Here is a 20,518-nt window from a genome sequence, read left to right as displayed (position 1 = left end):
AGGCTTTAATTGTTAACTTTAATCTTTGTGTGACTCGAGGGCCTAAAGATTTGCTCTGTGCAAAAAGAAAACAGGTCTAAGTGCTGAAAGTCCAGCCCAAATCTGGACCCGTGCCAGGGCAAATCTAAAGGGCCCTTTTATTAAAACTGCTAAAGTAAGACGCAAGTTGTGGCCGATTGTGAGCACGTCAGGAATATCTCAGCTATTTATATCTCAGAGGATTTACAGCCCAAATGACGTCCACCACTGCGATCTCATCACAGAGGAGCACTGTGTTACGTTTCTCTTCTTATTTCAGGGCCATGTATGACGATGTTTTTCCAACAGTTTTAAAAAGCCCTTTCAAATTTGAGCAGCTGTGTTTATTCACCGTGTAGCTTCAGTCTGGATTCGGTGGCAACTGCTGCAGTTAAACTGAGGGCAGATCAGGCCTGCGGTCGGCTGTGTTAATGGATATTTAGCAGGTTCAATGCCATCCCAGGTACAAAACAATAAAGTGTATGCTCTACTGTTACACTTTTATGGTGGCTGTTAACCTTCCCATCAAACTTAAGGAGCAGTCCTCAGCAGTCTTGCCACTGGTGAAACTGCAAAGCATCTGACAGTGGCGACAGTGAGGCGGAGGCTGCTCTGTTCCTCCATCTGTCAGCTGTTTGACAGACAGCAACAAACTGTAAATCAGTCACCTCTGAGACGAGGCCGGCCCTCTGCCTGCTCAGAGCAAACACACCACAGAGTGTGTGTGTGTGTGTGTGTGTGTGTGTGTATTCACCCCGACAGTGCATCGTCTCATTACTCCGGTCATGTGGCGCTGATGCTGCGTCGCTGTCTGGAGCCAAGTTGAAGCATAAATGGCTTTAAAGTAACTTTTGTCAGACGAAAAGCAAAATCTTCCTCCTCTAAATGAAAAGCTGAATTCATATGCAACAAAACGACCTCTGGTGAATCTGATAAACGCTGGTGTCTTGTAGGTATGAGCCTACTTGGACTGATAAAACCAGCTTATTGTCAGTAATGTGAGCTTAAATACAAATTAGCTGACATTAGTTTGGTGACTAAGATGTGTTTCAGTCCGTTTGTTTTAATGTGCATTTTTCAGTCTGTACATAAATCTGAGAGGAAACAGTAAAAATAAAAACTGTTTATCTGGATGCTCTTAACTCCTAATATTTGCTTAGCGGTGGTGGAGCATAAATTTGCATTTTATTTTGCAGATTTTCTGGAAATTCTCTTAAAATTTGCATCACATTTGGATGGAAAAGTGACTGTAATGACGTCTTTAAAGCTACTAAATTAAGAGATTCTTGGGAAATTCAGGCAAATTCAATCTGCTCTCATCTTGGCGGAACCACTCGTGGTTGTTGTTCAGCAAAAGTTACAGAGCGTTAAAGTTATTTTGGGTCAGGTACTTAAATATAACTGAAAATGAGGAAGGACAGTTGTACCATCACACGAGTTCTCAGACCTGAAAGTGAGTGTTTGTGAGTCGATCCCACCGCTCGACATTGCGTCTATTCTGAGGCTCGACTGCAGCCTGAAGCTGCAGCGCCTTCAAACGCTGACAACTGCTTCAAGGACTCAGACAATAAAATCAACTTTAACACTCTGTCGACAACTTTGATGTGCAATCACAAGGCGAGAAGAGGGGAGGGGCGACAGAGTGGGAGCAAAAACATCCTCCGACTTGCCCTAATTGTTTCAGCATCTGTTGTACTGTTGCTATCACCCAGACGGGCTGAAAACACAACTGAAAACACACATTCAAAGTTTCCACTCGCTCCGTTTCCTTTAATCAAACTGCCCTCGCAGTGACTGATTGCTGGACCAGACTTGGCCTTGTCTTGCTGTCTCTCTATCTCTGCTTACTGTGCAGCTCGTATTAAACTTACAAGGCTTTCCCCTCAATAATCCTGTTCTTTTTCCTGCAGGAGACAGCTGATAATTTCATTAACTCATTACAACTGATGATTATTATCATGAAATGCGACTGCAGGAGGAAGGGTAGGAGTGGGCCAGCGGGGATAAACTGTGTTTGAATAAGAGTCCTCGGCCGGGGTGTGCTAATGAAACGAGACCAACTGGCTGTGGATCGTGGCCTTCCCATTATACACGTACTTCAGGTTTCTAAAAGAGGAAGCGGGACACTGTTAAAACACAAAAGGTCCAGATGTGAGGCCCCTTGAAACACATCTCACTGTCTGCCTCGTGCTGAATGCTGACAAATTGGCCTTTAACGATCCCAAAACAGGCCTAAAGTCAATGTCAAAGCCATGTGTCGCTCCTCTGAGCCCAGTGTGGGAAGGCTAAGTGCCTCCAAAAAGAAGCTGGGACTCTAAGAAAATATTTGGACAAAGCCCTGCACTATTTCAGCCTCCAAAATGGGCTGATCCGCATTCTAGACACTCAGCACATGTCGCTGCACTTGATCTGGCTCGTGGACTGAAGGCTAGCAAACACAGCTGAGGGATTTAGTAAGACCTCATGCATTTTAAATGAGTAGAGGAAACATTTCTAACCGTGTGAGGACACATTTTTTGACTTTAGGTGGCAAAAAAGATCCTATGGGCTTTGATAAAGTCCATGATTTGGATCCAGGCTCGTAATGTGGCCTGAATTTGAGCTTCAAGGATGTCCTGTGATGGCGTTTCTTCCAAAGGGAGCTCCTGGGTGTGATGGGCGGCCATGATGCCAGCATGTGTGTCGGCTGGCAGCAGATCTCTGATGAAGCCAGATGTTTGCACCCCACACTGGTCCAGCTATGATTTCGCTGAAGCAGACAGCTGCACAGCACACCCCTCCCTCACCAACACCACCCCTGCTTTAATCTGCTGCTAACCACCACAAAAACACTCTGAGCATTTAGTTTAACATCGGTGTGACAACCTCCCATATGTACAGCACTAACCCACACGCAGCGCCAAGATATGATACAGCACATGCATGAGTGGTGTGAAGTCTGAGGAGCAGGTCTGATAGATGCGCCTCACGCTGACCTGGATATGAAATACGATTTGATCTCATACCTCCTCACAAATCTTTGCAGCTACGTCGTCATTCAGCGCAGGGCCTCCATATGGCCTTAATACTGCTGAACAATCTGCAAGAACCATCTCGAAATATGATCTCTGCTGTCCAACTGTAACAGCCAGACGCTCACAGCGCTGTGGGCTTTCATTTGTCTTTGTCTCTCCGCTGATCCTGTTATTGATTAACAGTAACATGCTAAAACACTCACAGCAGTGATGTTAACCTACATTTGTCTTCACCACCTCGGTTTATTTAGCTAACATTTGCTCCACAACCAGTACAGCTGAAACTGTGATTAGAGTAGTGAAGCCATAAAAAGAGTATTTGACCAAATATTCAGCATCGTGGTGGCACCACATGAAATGAATGCCTGTACAAAATTTCAGGACCTGCTCTCCTGTTTTAAACCAACGTCTTCCTTCATTTGCAGAGTGTGTGATGACCTCCACCCACCACTGTGCCGTCACACCTTTACATTTCTGACATCTAAACATCCCGATCAGAGCTGTGATTTGTTTACGTCTTCCGGCAGACCGCAAGTGAGTCTTTGCTCTCGGAGGGAGAATCGGAGAAAGGGAACACTAAAACAGGAAAAACAGTCTGTGGAACCCATCGCACCGCACTGACACCACGCACACGATTGATGCTACGGCTCGGTCAGGGTGCAGGGTTCAGCGACGCAGCCCTTCCTGCCTTTGTTGGTCTTTGTTAAGGTTTGGTACGCCTTCATCAACCAGGGGTGCTCCTGTGCTTGACCCTCGCTCTACAGGTTCCTCCTGAAAGATTGCGCTTTATGCTACACTCGGTTGAAATTTGATTTATTTCATTTGTAAATTGAGCAGAACCTGGAGGGGCCTATGGACCTGTTTTCAGGAGTGTCATGAAACTGGATGTTTTTTTAACAGATGGGTGCAGTGGGTGCAGCCCTGAGGGCCTTCAGGATCAGAGCTGAGAGGGCAAGCCTCAACCTGTTCTTCCATTCATGAGCCTGAACACACCGCTGCCTTTACGAAACATGATACGTTTTGTTGAACAGATGATACGTGATTCTACAAACCAAATGACAAAATTCAGCTATGATGAATTAACTAAGTGTAAATCTTTGACCTCACTGAATCCTCCATAATCAAAGGGCTGCAGATCCTCCCCTGCACATCTGTGCAAGTGTGACTGCACGGGTCCACGCAGAGGGCAGGACGCTGCATGACAGCAAGATCAAGGTCAGAGAGTTTGAGGAGGGGGGAGAGAGAGGAGGACGCCCAGGCTCTTTTCAGGGATAATCTCTGCTCCCACAATACAGAGTGACAAGCTTTCACAGCCCCGAAAGGCAAACAGCTCTCAGCATTCCAGCATGGCAGACTGATCGGTCCATTCATACGCAGGACGCACGGCGACTCATCACCTCACTCATCCTGACGTGCAGGGTGGCGGGGGGATTTTGGGGGGATTTGTCTCGCAGGAGAGAAGCCTCACCTGTCAGAGGCAGAAAAGCCCTTCAGCAAGGACACAGAGCGCAGAGCAGAATCCGACAGGTCGGATGCTTCCTACAGACGGATGGAGAGGAAAAATGAACCTTTGCTTAAAGTAACCTGGAGCGGCCTCGGGGTTTAGTTTTGTGACACTAGCAAGCAAACATGGTTTGAATTGAAGCAGGAAACATCAGCGACTGAGATTTGTGTGTATGTATCCTGGAGAAAGTCTCTTAAACAAGCTGAAACCTCTCAGTGATCCACATCTTGAATGTCCTCTCTGCATAATGCACAAAAACCGCTGCATAATTTAAGATCACGTCAAAAACCGACTTTTGTTTGGTGTACTCACATTATACCCATCAGATTTAAATATTAGACATTTTGAGAAATATATTTATTTGCTTTCTTTTAAGTTAAATATGTAGGAACAGCCAGCAGGCAGTTAGCTTAGCTTAGCACGAAGAATGGAAACAGTGACCGCTGGCTGTAAAGAACAGATTCATATTTAGCGCACAGACTGAGACTGTTATCAAACTTCTCATGTAATCGATGTCGAGAGAGCAAATAACCACATTTCGCAAAATGTTGAACTATTGCTTTGAGAACAGGAGGACTTTTACACAGAAAGCAGTGGGAAATCAACAAGTCGCACAATCTCAAAATAAGTTTTTGGCAATTGTTTCCACGTTAATCAAGCGCTGCGCCGCTGCATTGTTCAAGATGCCATTTGGCAGCAGGCCTGTAAATCATATTCTGCTGAGCGAGGGGCAGACACTGATTTTCTTTGCAGAAAATGAGGGAGAATCCAATTGTTTTCGCCTCCTTCCCCCTCTCCCTCTGTGGCTATCAGCGGGTCTCTGGAGAAGTGCTGGTTTCCGTGAACGTGATGGGGAGATGTTTCCTGTGGCAGGTCTGTCTGCTGCTGATTAGAGTCCATCCATCAGCCGGACCTCCTTGGAGCAGAGAGGAGGGCACTGGTCAAATCTGTCTCCCAGTCCAGACCAGCTTCTCACAGACTGGAAACAAGTTTAAAACAGGCCCACGCCCTGCCCCCCCACCCCGGACGACTCGGCCTGATAAACCCCTCAGCTGGCACTCACTGATTCACATTTGGAAGTCACACAATAACCAATGCAGGAGCGTCAGCCAAGATTTCTTTTTAAACTGTAATTTGACGGATCTCAAATAATAATAATACGCATATGCGCTGAACCTGACACATGCATGTTTGTGTGCTCTGAGCACGGTGTGTTCGATGACCTGTGTTTCTGGGAGGGTTTTACAGTGTAGAGCAGCTGCCTGCAGGCTCACAGAGGTCACAGTTGCTTTGTTTCTCCGCTGCAGACGTGATCCTTCATCAGCTCCAGTCTGCAGGCGCCGATTGCTCTGTGCAGCGCCGTGGTTGGTTTCTGCCTCTGTGGACCTCAGTGCCACTCTTGGGTAAATCACCCACAATAGCAGGATGACTCCAGTCTAAAAACAGGCTGCCGTTCGTGCCCCCTGCTGTGCCGAGGCATTTTTCTCCCCAGTCCCCATCACTTTCTTTGGCCTCCAGCGTAAAGTGTAAACAGGAGGTAGTGAAGTATCCTCCCTGGCCGGGCAGAGGAAACCACACAGTGTCTGGAGATTGAACCCTCCTGTGGTCAGCTGGTCAGCTGGGAGGCAGCGCTGTGAACTACTGAGTCTGAGAAACTGTGTTACGGCTGTGCTCTATTGTGTCGGACATTGTTTGTGGATGGATGTCAAAAGTGGTGTGACCTCGCATGAGAATGAAACTTTGCTCCAGTCTTGCCAATCTTGAAGTGCCATTAATAAAAAAGGGGAGATACACCAATGAGGATCACTTCAGGGCATCAAGACAAAACAGGAGAGATTAAGTTTAAAGTGGTGATCTGCAGCAAAACAAACAGCAAATGCAGTTTAATACTGCAGAATCCAGAATCCAGGGAGCAGCAAAACAAACTATGATCATATCAATAAAGAAAATCAGGCAATAATTGTCCTTTTCCAATCATCCTGTGAGCAACCACGATCTGATTTTAGAGTCTGTGGACAGCAGGACACACTGAGAGGAGGTGTGCAGCCCAGATGCAGTTTTGCTAAACGATAGCAGTAAGTACAAAGCTCACATTGAATTTCCGGTGACTAATTTATAATAAAAGTCTCATGTTTTGCCAGTTAAATGCTTTTAATGTGAAGCTGCAGCAGTAGGAAAGGTTTGGTTTGCATTAGCAGTAATTTAAACAGCATTTTGTCCAGGAATGTTGAGAGCGTCACTCAGTGGGCCGTGGGCTCGATCACTATACGTTAAATCATTCGCAATAAATAGTGACTTAACAGACAAATAAAAATCTTCAGCACGAGAGAACAGAGGAGCAGCAAACGTCTCATCAGTGCCGCTGTCTCAGGTCAGGAACCTTCCTCCCCATAAAAAGCCCCAGAGGTGATAAATTGTGGTTGCATGTAAAAGAAAGACCAATGATCTGCTTCTATTCTTTCAGCGCCGTCTGATCAGCAGATATCACTGTTTATCATACAGTCACTGACAGTGGAGCTCCAACGCCACCGTGTCTTAGAACTTGTTGTAACACAAATTCCTTTGTAGTACAGCCGACACGACATAATGGACCGCGCCAGAAGAAGGAATTCAGTAAAATTTATGCTGCACTTTGACTTCAGACTCTTTTAAGGGCCCCTTCCAGGCAAGCGTTCGTACGGATGCAGCGTTCCTCAGAGAGCAGTAAGTGACGGAGCACCACTGACCGTGGTCACCTCAACCTGTCAGGCTATTGAACCTGAGGCTGACGTGGACAATGCCCAGGTCAACAGGTCCGCACCACAATCACTACAGGCAAGATTCCATTACTCAGCGTTGACCTCTGACCTTTGAGGGAGTGTCAAAATAAGATAATTAATAAAAAGGAGGAAACAGCAACAAACATCAGTCAGAGGACAAATTAGAGGGTGGAAGATACTCAGTTAAAAAGCAAATAAAACCCGTCTGCAGCCGTGTTCACAGCCTCACAGCGACAATGCTGGCATGCAGCGGTTCAGCAGGTACAGTGTCGACTATGTTCACTGTCTTAGCAGCATGTTAGCATGCTAATTTGGCTAATTAGCAGTAAACACAAAGTATGGCTGAAGCTGATGTGATGTCTTTGTAGGTGTTAGATCACCAAACCAAAGTGTTACATGCATTAAATTTGATGTGATTATGGCTCTAAATGGAAAGAATGGGAAGTTATCAAACTTCTGCCTGAGGGGGTCAAACCAGCAGGATATCACCAAAGTCACATTCATCACCTGTGAACAGTGACGGCTCCAAATGTGCCAATCCATCTGTAGATATTGAGATTTCCCAAGATAATGAAAACTGTGACCTACTGAAGACACTAACAGTCAGGGGATCACTTCAGTGTTTAGGGTTCGTCCTCTGGGACCACGAATGCCTGTAAAAAGTTTCATGGCAATCCATACAATAGATGCTGAGATATTTCAGTCTGGACCAGCTGGTGGCTTCTGTAAACGGTCCTCTGAGTTTGGCAGGATGCGTCTTATCAGGCTGCAGTCTTGGGTTAATTGCCATCCTCATGCACAGCAGCGCTAAAGCCATTCAGACTTCATCCACATCAGCCTCGTCAGTGGAGTTTACCCTCAGACAGGAACACAGACAGAATATGGGTCAAGAGAGTGACCCAGTCTGTTGGAGGAACTTGGCTTGTTGCGCTCAGAGTTGCTGAGCAGCAGCCACAGAGGCCATCACTTTGCTGCTCTGGCAGAAGAAGAAGGGAAAGAGGAACTCGGGTCTTCCCAGCTGCACAGCTGAAGGGGGAAATGAGAGGCAGGCTTGGAGAGATTTATAATAAATTTCACAGGAAGGATTACAGCATTATATTGTAAGTGTGGCTGTAGTAATGGAGAGGCAGCAGCACTTGGCCCAGACGGGAATAGCTCTGTTAATAGCTTGGCCACCGCTGCTGTTATTGTTCGGGAGACGCTACGCCAGGCAGACTCCTCTTCAGATGCTGCAAGTCTCCAAGGCAGACGCTGAGACTTCCTCTGTGCCATCCAGCTGCTATCTGTCATGACTGAGAGGCTCTGAAGTTTCAGCCAGCCCCGCCTGCAGATCAGCTCACTGCTTTATTCTCACTACAGCTCCATACAGCTGGACGTGAAGCGCTGAATCACACACACGTGCAAGAAGTGCAGTGTTTGCCAATGCAGTTTAACACAGAAATGTACATTACAAAACCAAGATACATCAGTACATCAGCCCTCAGAAATGTCTCATCTTGCACACTGACTCCTCTTCTTTCCATGCTTAACTCTACGCAGAGTTTCCACATATCTCTCATTCCATGTCAGCGTCAATCTGACCTGGATTGTTCCAGGAAGGACCCACTGAATTCCACAGCTAACAAGTACCATGGGGCAGCGAAGGAGGGAAGCCTGTTGACTTTCACCAAGGAATATCTTATCAGAGCAAATACCGCCAGCATGCAGCGAACCACCAAGCGAGGCCATTGAAAGTAAATCTTCTGTGATAAAACAACTCACGCTCACTCCATGACCCATGCAAATGCAAACTCCCAAATGCTAAATGTAATATATTTGCAGATAAATAATCATAAAACAAAAGCTAGAGATAAAGAAACCTCTCAGGATTTTAATTAAAGGGCCTGACTGAATCGCTCCAGCGGCACCGTTCGTGTAGAGAACACCCTCTGCCTCGGCCTTCCTCTTATCTTTTGTTGCTCAGGCGTGGGCTGTCAGATCGCATGTTCGCTGGCTGTCGTACGTTGTGTAAGAGGAGGGCACGCTCGCCAAAGGCTGCAGAAGGCGGCGGCGTGACCTGACGCTGGCCCCTGACCCACACCCAATGGGAGTGAAGCTCAGCGGTGGGACGCCACGGCTGACATGACAGCTCCTGCTGGGAAAGGGAACGGGCGAGGCACAGTTCACCTCTAATCCACCAGATCGGGCTTCACCAGGCTGGTACCCTGCATGCAACGCTGCACTCACATTCCTGCACATCCCAACCACGCAGAAGCCCCCGTTACAGCAGAGGAAGAGCCCCTGTGGAGCCTCCTGCAGAGGGCGGGACTACAGTGTGGCAAATGATGTCTGACAAGTGAAAAATGTCCATGTGAGCATGTAGACATTTGCTCAATCTTTGCATGTGAGTAGGTAACGCGGTCATGTGTGCACAGCCCACATGCAGCGGCATGTTTCACACAGCGTGTCACACACACTCGGCTTAAGATGTTGCCTTTGGGCCACAATGCCCAAAGAAAATACTGCAGATCTCTGAAGAGGTGAAGAAACAAGGCTAAGGCATTCAGGGGCTCCCTGAAAGCAATTATCCTGGCATGCACACACACACACACACACACACACACACACACACACACACACACACACACACACACACACACACACACACACACACACACACACAAAGGCTACGGTCAGTCAGTGGTGAACGGCTTGACTCCTCAGGCTCTGCTTCTCCAAACACACCCTCTTCCTGTTTTACTAAGGAGAAAATGGGAGCAGCTCTGAGAGGAAGAGATGAGAGACACAGCGGGCGAAGCAGAGACTGAAGGCTCAGCGTTCAACAGACCTGTGTGCTGCGTGAAATCTGCTCGACAGAGCAGGAAATGCACTGAAAATTCAAAAATACGTGACGTACATAACAGACATATGGGAGATTTTTTGTCGTACGCAGTAATATCTGATTTTCGTTGGTTTTCAAACTGTTGGTTGGACAAAACAAGTCACGTGGTGTGAATCCGTCTCCTTCGACGCTCTGAAATTACAATATTTTTTACTATTTTCTGACATTTTACGGAAAACATCATCAATCAGCTAATAGAGACAACAAAGAACCTGCAGACTGATCGATGATGAATAATCATGAACAATCATCCGTAATCATCCTCATAGAAAAATATATGAAAATATTACTTTTTGAAGAGTACGCTTCGTGCTATTTTTGTAGCCTTCAAGTATACTTAAGTGGTACTCAAGTAGTCCTTGAGTACCACTTAAGTAATAAGTGGTGGTGTAAACAGTATAAACAGCTTTTTTACAAACTTACAAACATTTGCAGCACAGCTGTATGTTATCACCAATGTGCTGGAAATATACTTAAATATTCTTGAAGTGAAATTAAAGTACCATTTAATTAAGCATGCTAATAGGGAATTACAAAGAGTACACCTTATTACTATTAAACGTATTTGTAATTTAGAAGACTTTTTAAAAGTACACTTAAGTACAATCTATAATACTTTGAAATACCACTTTAAGAGGATTAGTATATTAATGTTTCATACATCTGTTTTATTACATCTGTTTCTGTCAAACATACTTTGAATTAAGCATAAACAGTAAAAGTGTACCTGTAATGACTTTTCTACACTTAAATTATATTTACACTTAACCTAACACTTAAGTATACTTCTTTAGTCTTAAGCGAGTACACACACACACACACACACACACACACACACACAGAACATCCAGGTGGAGGAGGGTGGAGCGCTGACTTCCACCCTCAGGTTAAAACACGACTATGAATATCATGACTATCAAAAAAAGGGTCAGCAAAGATAAAACAGATGTGTGCGGTGATGTTATTTTAGATGATGCAAAAATACCTCAAGGATAAGAGGAAGCAGCGGAGGGATGTGCAAACCAGCAGCGTGTGAGAGTGCACTGACGGGGTGACACGATTCACGGGCAAAACATCACATAATGAGAGCGTGTAATGGTCCCAGGGCACTCAAGCCAGAGGTGGATGTTCTAAACATGTGGTTTTCCCACATAAAAGCAGAAAAACAAGAGAAAGGCATTGGCTTTCGTCCACAGGCGCGAGGCATGCAGACAGCGCATCGGCTGAAACATCAAGTATGTTGACAAAGAGGGGAATTACCGGAGGATAATTGCGCCAACATGGAAAGCTCTGCAAGTGTGAGAGGGGATGCAGCGCAGGGCTTCAGTGACACACAGCGTGGGAGGTGAGGACACTTCAAAAGCCTTCACACGAGACGCCGAGCTGCCAGTCTCTCAGGAAAAACTCTGTTAGTTCCTCTCCTGGAAAACAACAGATCGGTCATGAGAAGAGCCCTGCGCTGTCTTCCTGAACCTTGAGAAAAGTCGCAGCTTTTTTCATCATCATCAGCAGAGTTCAGCGTGAGAGGCTGGACGGCCGCTCCTGTCGTCACGGCCGGCCGATCCCCGGTTCCTATGACTTCCTGAGGGGCCCCTGGGTCTGTGCGGCACACAAGCGCTCATTATTACACCTTCAGCCGTAATTATGTGAAAGCACAGCCACCACACACACAGGATCGGCTCTTTCATGATGCAGGCTTTCTGCAGATATCCTGAGGGACGGAAAGGGAATCAGGGGACGAGCATAAAAAACAGGAAAAAACAGAACATGGAAGTTTTCTAATGTGGCTCCTCTCCGCTTCATGAATGAAATCATTTGCACGCACGGCGGAGAGGAAGACCTCGGTGCATATCTGCAACCTGTGACATTTTCACCTCCTCTCAGAGGTGAAGAGGTTCTCCTGCTCTGACCGCTGCACTCCCTCCCATGACATCAGAGCGGTCCCATGACATCAGAGCGGTCCGCGGGGCTCCTCGTCTCCTCTCCCGGTCTGCCTGCCTCAGATATCACTCAGAGGTGGAGCCCAGCTGGACCACTTCGGCGCAGTTACACTGCTCCGACACACACGTGCTGCAGCCGCCCCGGATCCATCCAACCTGCACTGGATCACTCGTACTTGAACGAGCTCCTGCATCTGACACGCTCTGGCCTCCGTATGACTGTGGAACAAGTGGTAACTGATGAGGTTTAGCTTGACCGGTCAGAGTTCATGTTGATGTGACTCTAAGTGGGATTCATAATAGTTAATGGATGCTTAACTGTGGCCAATCTAGTAAATCCCTTCAGGTATCAGATAACATACAGCTAAATGTTATTGCTTTCTTCTCCCTGCAGTTAATCTTCAGCAAGAAGACACTCAACTTATTGCTAGTGACCAAAGCTTATACATCTTGGATAATTGATTTTTCGTTCATGAAATCCCCCCCTCAAACAGAGATCCTCCAGTCACTGCTGAGCAACCGTAACACAGTCACGCGTTGGATTTCTCCACATGCACCAGTGATGTGCATGGAGGTTCTGGTCTTCTTTTAGCCTTCCCAAAACGAATGGATTAAAGCGCCTGCGCTAAAGTAGGCTGCGAATTTTAGCATGTACGGCTAACAAGACCATTAGGCCTCCTTCCAAGGCCACGGAGCATTTCATACTAAATTATTTTGTGGGGTTACAGGTCATGTTAACTTGCGGGATTTCCCAACTCTGTACGTTGATGCTACTACATGAGGGTGCAGGGTCAACAACAACAACAGTCACCACCCAGCGAGCCCAGCCGAACTCTGAGAGTTCACCAGAGACACCGTTTCATCCTCACCCTAAAAGCAAGTGAAAGGTAAAAAATCTGAACAGTAACACACAAATCGAAGCTTTTTGTCCACCTGTATGACATGATAGTGTTTCAGAATTACTAGGAATTTCAAGTGGTTAATCTGCTGAAAACTATGATCTATGTGCTGTTTGAGCCTGACAGGTGTCACGTATGTGATCCAGTATCAACAGCTTTCTTTTAGCGTTGGCTCTGTACCATCAGCTCCATTATAGGTGGGTAATAACTGCTGGTTGTGCTTCATCTCAAAGGACCTTTGTCATCAGACTTCTTTCTTCCAGCTTCTCCTGGGTGGCAAATTCTCTCTAAGATATAATTATTCACAGCAGGCCAGAGGTAGAACTGGGCCTGTGAGATGTCTGTCACCTGTTGTTCACACAGCCAAACATCTATACCAGGCCTGCCCCCCCCCCCCCCTCCTGTGCCTCTGTCTTTGATCAGTAATTCTGTGGCCACCCGTCCACCGTCAATATGTGCGCCAGAGAGGGGCCCATTGTCATCTAATTACAGGCCCACAGCTCTCTGTGACCGAGCCAGTGCCTGGGTGAGCGCGATTAAAAGTCAGCTGGGGCATGCGGCTCTTTCAACTGGAACCAGCAGCTTGGAAACGCAGCACGGCCGAACACGATCCTCCTCAGCGCGCTGCGGCTGGGGCTGACATTTTAAGCGCTATTGCTGGTGACGTTTCTCTCTGATGGGGGTTCACAGGAGTTGGAAGTTACGTGATCGAGCATCTAATTTGTTGTGAAATTGGGAGCACCTGTGACATCTGGAGAGGCCGCGGCCGGATCACACATGGGTTCATCTTCAGAGCGAGAGGAGCGGAACATCAGGACAATAGCTGGCATCACGAGAGGGACATCAACCACCTGAGGCACGAGGCCACGAGTTACGAGCCAAAGCCTTTGTTTGTCTTGACCGAGGTGAAGGATAGCGAACACAATAGGATCTTAAAGGCTTGATGTGTATGCGTGTGTGTGTGCTCACATGTCCATCAGTGTGTACTGTGTGGACTTTAAATGGATTGCAACCCCCTGCCCTGCCCTCCCCTCCTGTGATAGTAAGGATCGGTAAAGTTTTATGTGATTTTCAAGCCTACAGCAAATCAGCTCAAGATGGCGACCGAGCCTTCGGCCTGCGTCCAGTCCACAGTGAGCGTACAGGAGTGGACGGAGGAGGCCTTTTCCTGAGGGAGCGCTCACAGGAAACACCTTCTGCTTTATTATCTTTCCTGCTGTTATCGCTGGCAGTGCCGGCTTGCTCTCTCCTCTCCTTTCTAATCTCCACAGCCGCCGCGGCCTGCACGCCATCCCGCCATAACCCCTTTTTCTCAGGGCCCGACTCCCTCATGCGTCCTCCAATGCCAGTCTCCTCCTGTAACCTCACAGTTCACTCAAAAGCAGCCATCAGACAGCAGGAATTCACTCGGTTTGTTGAAAAAGCACATTTGACCTTGTTCAGCTGATTAATAAAAGCAACGCACTGGATCTACTTTTCAGTGCTCCTTATAATTGCAGCTAAATGCACAGAGGAACCTCCATAAAGCAGCGCTGACTCGCTCATCTGTCCATGTGTTTCTCCATGATTAAGAATTAGTGCTTTCCTCAGATCTGCAGCAATCGTGTTCTTAAATCTATCACGATCTGAGGCCCGGAGCAGATGTAAGGCCGGGGTTGAGTTTAGGTGACAACAGCACACATAAGCAATCACGACCACAGCAAGATTTATGATATGCCATAATGAGTTCATATTAACGCACGAACGAAACCTTTGCAGAAGCTCACGCTCCAGATGTGCTCTTATGTGGCTTCTCAGGCTCCAGTTACAGTCACGATATTTCGTCCCCTGAAGACGTTGTTTATTCTCATTACTGTAAAGTTCAATAGTCACTGATGAAGTGCATTAAAATTAAATCACATCATTGGTAAACTATTAATTCCAGTCAGGAATTACTGTGTCAAAGGGGAATCAAACTGTGTAACTACACAAGGTTTCATTGATTACATAATCAGTCATCATTAGTCTATCAGTATTACAATATTTAACACATTTAGTATAATGTAACCTGTTATAGTGTTGAGTGCTTAATGTGATTTACAATGTACAGATTAATGTAAACATCAAGAGACTGAGTCAACAGAAGTGAGGGTGGACTGAATGTGTGTGCGTTTACTCTCACTCAATCCCTGTAATTACTGCTTTTCAGCCTCATCCTCCTCCGAGCAACTGACGCTTCTGTGCTACATAAAGAGCCTGTGTTGCACGTAGCGTGCATCTATAAGACTTGACTTATATTCAGGATTAGGGGTTTAAAGCGTTGAAAATTGTCCTGCAGCTGAACCTCCTGCAAGTGCCTTTATGTACACACAGAACAGAGTTAATCAACAATCAATCCTTGTCAGTCATAATCCACAATAAACCAACAATATTTGGTAACCAGATCCAGCCCGCTGGCTAAACCTGTGGCCAGTGGTCTCGAGCAGTGTTAACAAGTCCCACCGCTGTGCCCTGATCCTCCTCGATCGCATGCCGGTCTGGAGATGAAGGGGCTTTGTCCGTGCAGCTCTGAAGACACAACACCCTCTGTGCTGATACATGAGCTGCTGTTTCATCCCCGCAGCTCACTGTAAATAACACAGGAGCCAAACTGGAGCTCCTTCCATGGGAAACAAACCTACTTTGTGTTCCTCGGTGCGCACTGTATATCTACCCTGCTCAAGCACTGTACGCGACTCCAAGGCGGGTTCTTTCAGAGGGGCCCCATGTACATAGCTGGACATTAAAATTACTGGTTAAGTTTATTGTTTCCTGCTCTGTTACGCTCAGGCTTCTGCTCATCTGGTCTATATAACACACGAGCTGTGAGGGGGCATCTTTGGCTCCAACCTGAGAATCTGTGCTGTCTGATTTAGGAGAAGAGTGGCTTCAATACTTCACAGCTACAACATTTCTGTACATGCAGCATCGGTCCCGGCTGGTTACTGACTCATTAACTGAGAAAGAAAGGCAGTGGGAATTCAGAGTCATGATAGCAGCTCAGATTTTTGTTAGAGACCTTTACATCATGTTTTATTCCTCATATCCTTCATGACCTGGATTTTAATTGGAAGGCAGTGGTGCTGTGTGGGTGGATGAGATGGATGCACAAATCAAAAGGTTTTGGGTACAATGTGTGTATTCATGGTGCAGTAAGGTGCTTCGGATGAGAGCATTTAAACCATCAAACAGTGTGTTTGAGTGAATCCTTGAGGGCTGTGACAGACCCATCAGTCAGATCAGAGCCCCATCAGTCAGCCGAGCGATGACAGTAGGAGTCATCAAAGAGACTTTACTGCTACTGCATCTCACAAAACGCCCAAACAATGGCAGGAAGGGGCTGAGAGTCTTCAGGAGATGAGCCACACACAGACGTCTTCAAGCAGGATTCATTAGACTGGCGCTGAGGTTGGGGGGGCTCCATCCATTTCCTGTTTTTACCTCCCAGCTAAGCGGTGACGAGGGGCTGCATGTGCCAACACCCCTAATGACTCAAAACTTGTGAGCCGCTAACAACACAATCATTCAATGCTCCATTATGCCCAGAATGGAAGCGGAGCAGACCGTGCATCCTTGGGTCCACACATGTATTGGCAACAACATCATCTCATCATTGATGGTGACCAGAAATGATGCCAGTGACTGTGTGTCTGCAGCCATGAACACAATGGTTTGTTAAGAGCCTCCTAACACAGAGGACATCCTCCCCATATGGCTGAGGGAGCCTGGCTCCAATACTAATCTGGTCCCACTGTTTATAAAATAAACAGGCCCCGAACACTAACCTACAGGCTGCCCAGTCTCCCCCCTCCTGCACCCTCTACACTGCATCTGGCTGAACTTTGACCTGGACTGTTTGAACTGCGCTTCCTGTCCAGTGCGACATGCATATGGCATCATGGCAAAATCTGCACTGTCGGCATTTTTCACCCAGCGGAAGAGGGGATTACCAACACTTCCCCATGGAGGTGGCACATGTGGCAGCTGCCATCCCACACATGAGCACACAGAGGGCTACAGACCTTTGATTATGAATCAGAAAAGTCACAAAGGCTCAGCAGTTAATGAAAAAAGGAGGTTCAACAGCTTGACGCCGCGCTATAAAAGTGCAAATGAGCATGCACTTAGATAAGGCTTCATTTAGTGGTGTAAAGTTTCTTCTAATTACAGAATCTGTGCTGCTTAAAGGCAACAGATTACCTTTTCAAAACAAGGCTGTTTTCACACAGACATCCCACCAGACGCCCCCCCCACACGCCCGCCCCCTCTCCCTGGAAGCCCAGAGCCTGCTAGGCCTACTGATGCTGGAATGAGACGAGATAAGCCCGTGGTCAGCCTCCATCAACACATGAGGCTTGCCAAAGCGAGTAGAGTTACAGACAGGCACTCCTCTGGGGCTCAGTGGGAGTGGGAGCGGGGTGGGACGGGGCTGCCTGCTAATCTGCCCCCAGCCTGCCTGCTGATGCCCACCATCTGTGTCTGTAACTCATCACCCACCAGCCAGGAGCCTCCGCAGGGACCCGCACAAGTAAACAAACACCCAGAGAGCCGTTTGACAGCGAATTCCCTACCTGGACCTTTAATTTGAGATTATCAGAGGACGGGAGAGGTAAGAGGAGACGGCGAGGAGCAGGCTGTGAGCGGGGCTCTTTCACCGGCCTCACTGTGGACAAAACACAAAGAGAGAACACGAGGAAATGAAAAAACAGTTGTGACAAGTTTAATTACCACCAACAGGGAGCGAAGACCAAGTCAAGTCAACAGTCGTCACCAGTGTCGGGAAAAATGCTGCTTATGCTTCATTTACTTGACAAGTCCTCACAGCTGTAATTGTGCAAGCCTCTGGCACTACTGAGCACGGGCTGTAGAGGGTCACGAGGTCAGGAGGATGGGCGCGGGGGGGGGGGCAACTGATGGAGATTAAATGAAACGCCTAAAACTCCTCAAGGAGTCCGACGGCCACGCAGGTGTGCAGCACTTACCCCCACATAACCCCCCCACACCGTCGTTTGGAGCTAAAATATCCTGTGGGCGTAGCAGCAGGTGATTAGCAGAAGCAATTACTACGCCTCACTTACCTTTTCACCATCCACCCGAACGTCTGAGGCTCACTGACAGAGACAGCCTTGTTGCTTCATGTGATTTGAAACCCCTCAAACCACTAAACGCTGTGGTTTTTTACTCTTTTAAACATCTGCTGAGGGACTGTTTGGGGAGGTATTTTTAGTTTTTGCCGAATGGAAGATGGTCTAACATTCTTGGGAGGGCAGGAGGGTTTTTAACTTCTCCATGCCCCAGATTGGTGTTTTATTTAATGGTTTCCTTGTGAGACATACTGTGAAAGAACATTGAACAAATACATCAGAATAGCTCCGTGAAAACATGCCTTTTGTGTGCGCCATGGATCAGAGAGGTGTGCTCTGCTACATGCAGACGACAACAATCATGCCTCTGAACCAGGCTTCATCTTCTAGGTGCTAGTAGAACCAGTGGAAGCAAATCTTAATTAAAAGTGGTAAAATCAAGCATATCATAGTGTTCACCTGTAATATAAAGCATTATCAGTCCAAGCCAACGTCTACTGCAGGCCGAGGTGAAAGTTTTACAGAGCTGAAGCGATAAGAAGTGTTCATTTAGCAGCTCTTGGTTTAAATATAGTGATCGAGCAAACAAAAGGAGCTCTGCAAAGATGATTAACGCAGTCGTTAATGTATTAATCTTAAAATCAGGGTTGAGAAATTAGTTAGGTTTTGCATTTTTAAAGGGAGGGTCCAAAGCGAACATTAATAACCCCGAGGAGGGTCAGACCTAAGCTGAGGCCCCCTCCCAACTGCAACGGTTTTGGTACGGTCTCTAATGCGGGGCGGTGCGTCCGCTGGGAGTAGCTGGAATAAGAACTGCGATGACATTTAAAGCACTTTGCTAAATGCACCCATGAGAACCTTTGGTTGTTATTCTCTGTTGAATTTACCAGCTAAGTATTAACCGTTTATAGAGCCATTTGTAGACCATAAATGGAAGCAGAGTTATACAGTGGAAACAGCAGAGGTGCCAAAACTACATTTCCAAGGTACACAGAGTCTCGTAATGACATGACGGAGTAGCTGAGCCTGCGGGCGCTGCTCCAGACTCTAAACACTGCCAGTCATTTAGAATATTATTGAACTGCAGGCTTTGCTTCTGGTGGTCAGACGTAGCTGACAGCAGCCGGAGGATGGAGAATATTCACCAACTACGTCTGGAAGTTGTGTTTCTATTGAAGAAGAAACCTGCAGGGCCACCGTCAGCATTCACGACGCACATGCTGCAGAGATAAAGAGCAGTTATGATTGGTTCAAAGGTCTGATGTGGAAAATAAGACAGTCATCCATAACGCTCACAGAGGGAATCAAAGTGAGAGCTTTCCCTTCGGCAGACGAACATAAGAGGTCCGAACTGAAAGAACAACACGGGGATGATTCAATTATCCACCCGGCCCTCGCACAGGGATCCCCCCCTCTTAGTGCCACAAAGACTAATGTTTTCCCTCAGTGCAATAAATAACCTTTTATTCCCGCTGCCGCGGAGAGTTCACCTGCACAGACCATCACAATGTCTGCCCTCATATTTGTTACTGCGGCCTTTTAATTTGACCTGAGCCAACCTGTCATGCTCCATCAAACGTGGGAATCGGATACCTCAGGAACACAGGCGCCTTTGCTTTGCGTTATGCCATCCCCACCCCCCCACGCCTTAACACATTGAGCCTGGGAGCAGAGAGAAAGTCACCCGCATCACATGAATCAAGCACTGTGACAGGGGTCCGTTGGGTATGGGATCACACGAAGGATCACAAGTCTCTCTTTTTACTGCTCCCTCTCCCGTCTCTACTCGCTGGGGACGAGAGAGGCGGGATGGCCCTCTAAAGGCATATATTTCCGTTGATGAAGAGATAAATCAGATCATTTCTGGAGTAAGGAAGGGAGCACAGAGAGAGCCTTCTTGGTCGTCCCCCTTTGAGATGTAAATGGAACGGTGGCACTGAAAGAGGGCCAGGTGTCCGATGCAAAGAGGGAAAGCGTGACGGTGCATGCATTCCTCAGGGACCTCGACCGTTAACTGTTGCTGTGCCTCATGAGGGCAAACATCAACAGACCCCGCAATGGCCCATAATGGCCTCGGTGGAATGACACAGTGGAAGCGTGGTTAATAGCTATGGACAGGTACTTCCTTTCAAGCCAGTTATTAATCTGATCCACACGTAGCCAACCTATCAAATGGTAACTACAAAGACAAGGAAAATCCCAAATCATGTGCAGCTTGCTGCCTTCACTTTGAATCTCCACTCTGAGCCGCTGATGACCGGAGGTCAACAGCTGCAGCTCACGCCTTGCTGGACGATTAGAAATGACTCGGCAGGCTTTCTGAGGTCATCAAGGTAGCAATTTGCAGGGAACCCTCCGAAGCCCGAGGCAAAACTCTCCAATATCCCACACCTCAAGGTGG

This window comes from Chaetodon auriga, chromosome 5 (genome assembly GCF_051107435.1).
Source record: "Chaetodon auriga isolate fChaAug3 chromosome 5, fChaAug3.hap1, whole genome shotgun sequence".
Classification (NCBI taxonomy): Eukaryota; Metazoa; Chordata; class Actinopteri; order Chaetodontiformes; family Chaetodontidae; genus Chaetodon; species Chaetodon auriga.
This window is presented reverse-complemented; position numbering follows the sequence as displayed.